Raw genomic sequence first — 7489 nt, 5'->3', positions numbered from 1 at the left:
ATGTCTGTTTGATGATGAAACATTTCCAGCCCAGCAGTCTTCTTTAGGATTCAAGGAGTTGGGCCCCGGCTCTGCCAAAACCAAAGGTGTTCGCTGGATGAGGCCCAAACAGCAGAAGCTGTATGTGTGTTATATTTAAACACTAACCATATAAACATAAACATACATCTGCTTGTAAATAGTTAATTTGGGGGGGTAGAAATTATAGTAAATAAATAAATAAATGCAGCAGTGATCCATATTTTTGGGGTGTCTCTGACAGCTCTGTCCTGGATGGAGCCAATTTGTGCCATGGGAGTCGCTGCTCGTTTGAGGAGCGAATGGGATCGAAATGAGGGATTGGGTCAAAACAACATGGCCCTGAAGTTCTTGGGCCAAGATTTTGAAACCTTGCATGCCCGTTGCCTTCAGAGTGGATGTCTGTTTGAGGATGAAACATTTCCAGCCCAGCAGTCTTCTTTAGGATTCAAGGAGTTGGGCCCCGGCTCTGCCAAAACCAAAGGTGTTCGCTGGATGAGGCCCACGGTGAGAACATTGGAATAAACTGAGTCTGTAGTTTGGGCCAATATTTCAACCCTAGTAAGAGCAAAAACACACATTTAAAATAAATCAGCCTACATAAATTATGCAGAGTCTTTGCTTTGCTCACAAATTTACATTTGCATGTATATTTGCATAATAGTTCACCCCAAAATAAAAAAAAAATCATCATTTACTCACCCCCATGTTTTACTTGCAAAATAATATAACACAGTAAAAAAGGCAACACTGGATGATCAACATCTATTTATCTGTCAAGCAGAGATGTTCCGGTCATTTCTATGCCCTGTGTGACCCATAGGTCTTCTCTGTGTACCGCAGGAGTTCTGCACTGACCCACACTTTATCGTAGACGGGGCCACACGCACTGACATCTGCCAAGGAGCTCTAGGTAAAACAAGCAGCTACTAAAACTGAACAAAACCAATGAAGAACTCAAAAACATGGCATGGGTGCTTTCCCGCCACAAACAAGAGAATTAGTTTTAGTTTATTTATTTATTTCTTTTTTGCCGATGATCATATTGTTGCCAGAGTAATGAAGCATGATAGGTTAATCTCAGCTGTTTTTTGCTTGTTTGTTTAATCAAGTCATTTTTATTTATATAGTCTGCTGTAAAGCAGCTCTGAAAAGACCATTTTTGTTATTATTCAGCTGTTTTGTTCAATGTTGATTCAGTTTAGTTCAATAACAGTGGGAATGTTGCAAAGTTCATTATTTATGACACAAACTCAGTTCAGCTACAGATGATAATAATGTCATTGTTCAGCTCAATTCAGTTCAGTATTGATTCAGTTTAGTTCAATAGTGCAAATTATTGTGTTTAATATTAATAATGCAATAATGTTTAATATACTGATTGTAGGTGATTGTTGGCTGCTGGCAGCCATTGTGTGCCTTACCCTCAATGAACCCTTGCTGCATCGAGTGGTGCCTCATGGCCAGAGCTTCCATCAGCAATATGCTGGAATCTCCCACTTCCAGGTATTGAACACAATACACGCAGATTTGTTTTTTCTAATTAACATTATAATATTAATTTTATTGTTAATATATAGATGTATATGAATACATTTATGTATTATGTAGAAATGTATAATATAGAATTAGAATTCTAATGTTATAAAGTATAATTATATATCACTGAGTGCACCTTTAATTATATGGACAGTTATTTATAAAAGAAAGACATTGTGTAGATAAAGGTAATCTATCTATGCCCTCAGTCATACAAGAAAATGGATATTTTATAAGTATTGAAGAAATAAATTTAGAACCCATTAGTTAATTTTCTGCCACATTGCCCAAACTGTGGTTTTGTGAAAAATCCCAGACATGTCCTTCTCTTCAATGCAGCGTGTAAACCAATCTGTTCCACTTCCATTTGATTCTCCATAGCTCAGCAGATCTACATTAAGCAAAAGTCCCTAAACGTCAGCCCACTCTGTCTGCTGCAATGACTGTATATACAAGCCTCACCCAGAAAATAAAATGGCCACATTTAACTCGCCTCTGCCAAATTCCCCTTCTGTTCTCCAGCCAGGAGCCATTTAGGCTCAGTCACTCAGTGAATGCGTGTAATGTCCAGAGCATTAGTGCTGCAGAGAGACGTGGAGAACAGCCAGCAGCACCTAGTGTACTAATGTTTACATAGGAAGAGAAATGCACAAATTGTTATTGCATATTTAAAATATATCAAATGTACAGTATGTCGTTATCAAATATATATCTTTTTTTGAACCAGAAACCTAATGTTTAATAAAATACACTAGTCTTCAAAGGTTTCGGATTGTTAAGATTTTTTAAATGTTTTTGAAAGAAGTCTCTTATGCTCACCAAGCAAAAGCTCATAAATATACAGTAAAACAGTAATATTATGAAATATTATTAAAATAACTGTTTTCTATTTTAATATATTTTAAAATGTCATTTATTCCTGAAAGCTGAATTTTCAGCATAATTACTCCAGTCTTCAGTGTCACATGATCCTTCAGAATTCATTCTAATATTTGCTACTCAAGAAATTTTCTTATTGTTATCTTCTTTTCTTCTTACTATCAGTGTTGAAAACAGTTGTGCTGCTTAATATTTTTGTGGAAACCATGATAAATTTTTCTTGATGATTCTTTGATGAATAGAAAGTTCAAAAGAACTGTATTTGTTTGAAACAGGAACTTTTTGTAATATTATAAATGTCTTTTGATCGATTTAATGTGTCCTTTCTGAATAAAAGTGTTAACTCCTAAAAAATTATACTGACCCCAAACTTTTGATTGGTAGTGTATTATATAGTATATAGAAATGTGTTGCTAAAAATTTAATATTAATCATATTAGGGGCAATAAAAAATGACTGGACCAATTAAGATGGCAGAAAAAAAAAATCCTTGTTGTTGAGGCCTAATACTGAAGATTGTGATCTGGGACATTCAACACATAATTTTATGAATATTTACAGTGAATTCCAAAAATATAGTACACCCATCCCCCCACTGTGTGCACTGGTGTTTAATGCTACATTCATGTCATCTCTGTAATTACAAGTTTCCTGACTAGTAAAAACCATTCATGTCAAACTCGTAATTACAAGTTGAAAAACTGCAAAATCTCTTAACTGTCATCAATATCAGACATGCATGCATTTAGGCATTATGAACATTTCCACAGAAACAAACAAAATTTCATAGTAAGAGAATGTCAAATCTTCAGAGTTGTCATCTTTTTCATTACAATAATTGTGACATGATGATTTGTGACATGGATTTTCTAGTTTTGGCAGTTCGGGGACTGGGTGGATGTGGTGATTGATGACCGGCTGCCTGTCAGAGACGGGAAGCTACTTTTCGTCCACCCAGCTGAGGGAGCAGAGTTCTGGAGCGCCCTGGTGGAGAAGGCATATGCAAAGTAAGAAGGGTAGTCTTCAGCCCAGGATCTTGTGTGCTTGTGTAATGAGTTCACTGTTATGGATGTGACAGGCTGAACGGCTGCTATGAGGCTCTGTCGGGAGGCTGTACGTCTGAGGGGTTTGAGGACTTCACTGGAGGAGTGACAGAGATGTATGAGCTGAAAAAAGCTCTTCAGCATCATCAGAAGAGCTGTGGAGAGAGGCTCCCTGATGGGCTGCTCCATAGATGTTAGTGCTCAGGAACAACATAACCAATCAAGTCAAAATGTTGTAATTTCTAGAGCAAGCTGGTATCATTTTGAACTGTGACATAAAATACAGCAGTCTGGGAAAATCTTAGTCCGTTTCAAACTTTTTAACCCCTACAATGAATATAATATAATATGTGACCCTGGACCACAAAACCAGTCTTATGTCACTGGGGTATATTTGTAGCAATAGCCAAAAAAAACACGGTACATGTCAAAATGATAAATTTTTCTTTTATGCCAAAAATTATTAGGATATTAAGTAAAGATCATGTTCCATGAAGATATTTAGTAAATTTCCTACCGTAAATATATCACAACTTAATTTTTGATTAGTTATATGCATTGCTAAGAACTTCATTTGGACAACTTTAAAGGCGATTTTCTCAGTATTTCGATTTTTTTTGCACCCTCAGATTCCAGATTTTCAAATAGTTGTATCTCGGCCAAATATTGTCCTATCCTAACAAACCATACATCAATGGAAAGCTTATTTATTCAGCTTTCAGATGGATAAATCTCAATTTAAAATAATTTAATAATAATTTATATATTATTATATATTTATAATAATACATTTAAATAATAATTTAATTTAGACCCTTATGACTGGTCCAGGGTCACATATAATATAATATAATACATTTTAAAATATTAATACTTCCCATTTTAATGCATATGTAGAAATCTAAATTAAAATTGTGTGTGTGTGTGTATGTATATATATATATATATATTATTCAAGTAGTTAAAAATGTAAATCAATTAAAATTTGATGTAATTTGTTTAATATAAAATTTTTAATATCCAATGTAGGGCTGTAGAATAGAATATCCACCCATCTTCCAAATCGCTTGTTCTATGTAGGGTCACCAGACAATACAATATAATATAATATAATAAAATTATACTTTTTTAATAATATAAAGCTTTTTGGTTTAAATGGTGCTATTTCAGTATCTCGCAGCACTAAGATCAAGTAAAACTAGCAATGAGATACAGCCTTGGTCTGACGCAAGAAGCAAGTCATTTGTAATTTTAACAAGTGCAGTTTCTGTGCTATGGTGGGGCCTGAAACCTGACTGAAACCTGGCTGGTATCTACCAGCAGGGGCCATGCTAACCAAACTTTATTATCTCATATTTGGTTTGTTGTTAATATATTCTGAAGTACTAAAGTTTATTTTATATTCATTTTTAGATTACGAGTTTCTTTGACATGGAGGCGATCACCTTTAAAAAAACTAGTGAAAGGCCACGCATACTCCATTACTGGAGTGGAGGAGGTGAGTGCTGGATTTTTATTGACAAAAAAAACTCAACCAATTACAGACACTTCACTGTTGTTGGCCAGGTGGAGTATAGAGGGAAGCCCACCAAGCTGTTGCACATCAGAAACCCTTGGGGAGAGGTGGAGTGGACGGGACCCTGGAGTGATGAGTGAGAGTGATGTGAAGAGGAGGGGTGGATGGGGAAAATTATTCCTAAAATAATAATGAATAATATCAAATAGCTTTGTTGAATACTATCACCATCTGTTGATTCAGGTCAAGGGAATGGCGTGAAATTGACCCATCTGTAAGGTCCCGTCTGCACAACTACCAAGAGGACGGAGAATTCTGGTGTGTTTCTTGTGTTATTCTTTTTATATCAGTATAATTTGTTCCTCACTTGCTATATATATATATATAATTAAACTTTCTTCTGTGGAACACAAAACTTGTGAAGAATATTTTGAAGAATGCTTCAGCTGTTTTTATCCATATAATGAAAGTCAGTGGGGTCAAAAGCAACACTGGACCCCAATAGCTTTCATTGTACTGAAACATTTCAAAGCACTGAAACATTTAGCAAAATATCTTCTGAACTATTCCTTCAAGTTTTAAATATGAGTGTTGTTCACACACAGGATGTCATTCAGTGACTTCATGCGAGAGTTCAGCAGACTAGAGATCTGTAACCTGACGCCGGATGCGCTACAGAGCAGCGAGGTGAAGAAGTGGATCACAGCCGTGTATCCTGGTGAATGGAGAAGAGGAAGCACTGCTGGCGGCTGCAGGAATTATCCAGGCACGTTCCCTATGAAAGTCTTTAGGATGCTTGTGAACTGACATTACATACTCATCATACATCTCACATTAAAATCTGTTTCTCTCTACACAGCAACATTTTGGATCAATCCCCAGTTTAAAATAGTCTTGCAGGAACCAGATACTGAGAGTCAAGAAGACTGCACTTTTCTAGTGGCCCAGATGCAGAAGAACCGCAGGAAGTTACGTCGGGAGGGCAAAGACATGGAAACGATTGGATTTGCCATTTATGAGGTAGAAAACTCATTTTATAAGTAATTTAAGAGGGTTGGGTAATATCTGTTCATCAGAATCAATCAGCTTCTAAATGCTTTTTAAATATCTAGAATGAATTGTTTTTTTATTAAATATTTGTACGTATTACAGAGAAGACTGGGGCAATTTGTCACACAGGTTTTATCTCACAACTATATGACTTTAAGATATGTTTTATACAGACTTTTTTCAAATAAAATAAACACTTCTATTCACTAAAAAGTGTGACAACTAGCCCTAGTGTTTCATATATTATGTTAGTGGAAATAACAAATATTATAGGAAAAAAAGTGACTCTGATTACAAAGAAATAACTAAACTATGCATATTTGTTATTAATTAGTAATGTTTCTAAACGTCATTTCTGAATCTTACAGGTCCCTGAAGAGGCATGAGATGTGTGCCAGATAAATGAAACTCATCAGCACTGATTAACATCGGTAAACCATTTGTTATCAGTCAGGTTAGTGCCTGAACTGCAGATTGATTGTTAGTTTAGGAAGCGTAGCACTGAGAGATCCTGCACATGGTCAGTTAGCTGACAACACATACAGTACAGTGTGTTATGATCTGAATTTCCTCCCCTGTCAGTATCTGGGCCGGGTGGGTGTGCATCTGAAGCGTGATTTTTTCCTCACCCACACGTCCAGCGCTCGTTCCGAGCTCTTCATCAACCTTCGAGAGGTGAGCTCGCGTTTCTGCCTGCCAGCGGGGGAATATATCATCGTCCCCTCCACCTTTGAGCCCCAGAAGGAAGGAGACTTTGTGCTGAGGGTCTTCTCAGAAAAGGCTGCTGACTCTCAGTGAGTGACTATTTGAGAATAAATGTTTGTTTTGTTCAAACGGAACATTAATATATATATATATATATATATTCAAAATGGTTATAAAATAAATAAATGGCACTTTGAAGTTGTTTAATATAATATTTTTAATGGAGCATTTAAATATTCAAAATTATTAGCAATATGAATAATTTGAATTTGGTTAGTATAATGTTTTTAATGGAGCATTAATAAATATTCCAAATGGTTAGGAATATGAATAAATAAAAATTTGATCGAATTTGGTTAATTTTATCTTTTTACAGAGCATGAACAATTGAAAATTTGATTTAATTTGGTTCATATAATATTTTTACAGCGCATTAAATATTCAAAATTGTTAGAAATATAATTACAATTAAATTTTTTCAAACTGAATTTGTTTAATATATTTTAATTAAGCTGTATATGTATATAAGTGCATATAAATGTATATATATATATATATATATATATAAGATCCTCTCCATGCAGACTGGCAGTTGTGTGTAAAGCTGCGTTTCAGTCACTGCTAACCAAACCTCACATACACGTATATATATACACATATACATACACGTACATATATACACACATATATATATACATACATATATATATACATATATATATATACATATACATATACA

The 7489-nt window shown here is 35.0% G+C and overlaps 1 pseudogene; it reads left to right on the top strand.

Moving 5' to 3' along the window:
- Positions 1 to 273: 273 nt before the first annotated feature.
- The window catches only part of LOC107715397 (calpain-1 catalytic subunit-like), a 9579-nt pseudogene continuing 2363 nt past the window's right edge, over positions 274 to 7489 (top strand).

The sequence above is a fragment of the Sinocyclocheilus rhinocerous genome, unplaced genomic scaffold (assembly GCF_001515625.1).
Source record: "Sinocyclocheilus rhinocerous isolate Xijiao unplaced genomic scaffold, SAMN03320098_v1.1 scaffold299, whole genome shotgun sequence".
Classification (NCBI taxonomy): Eukaryota; Metazoa; Chordata; class Actinopteri; order Cypriniformes; family Cyprinidae; genus Sinocyclocheilus; species Sinocyclocheilus rhinocerous.
The sequence above is the reverse complement of the archived record's forward strand: the minus strand, read 5'-3'. Positions and strand labels throughout refer to the sequence as shown.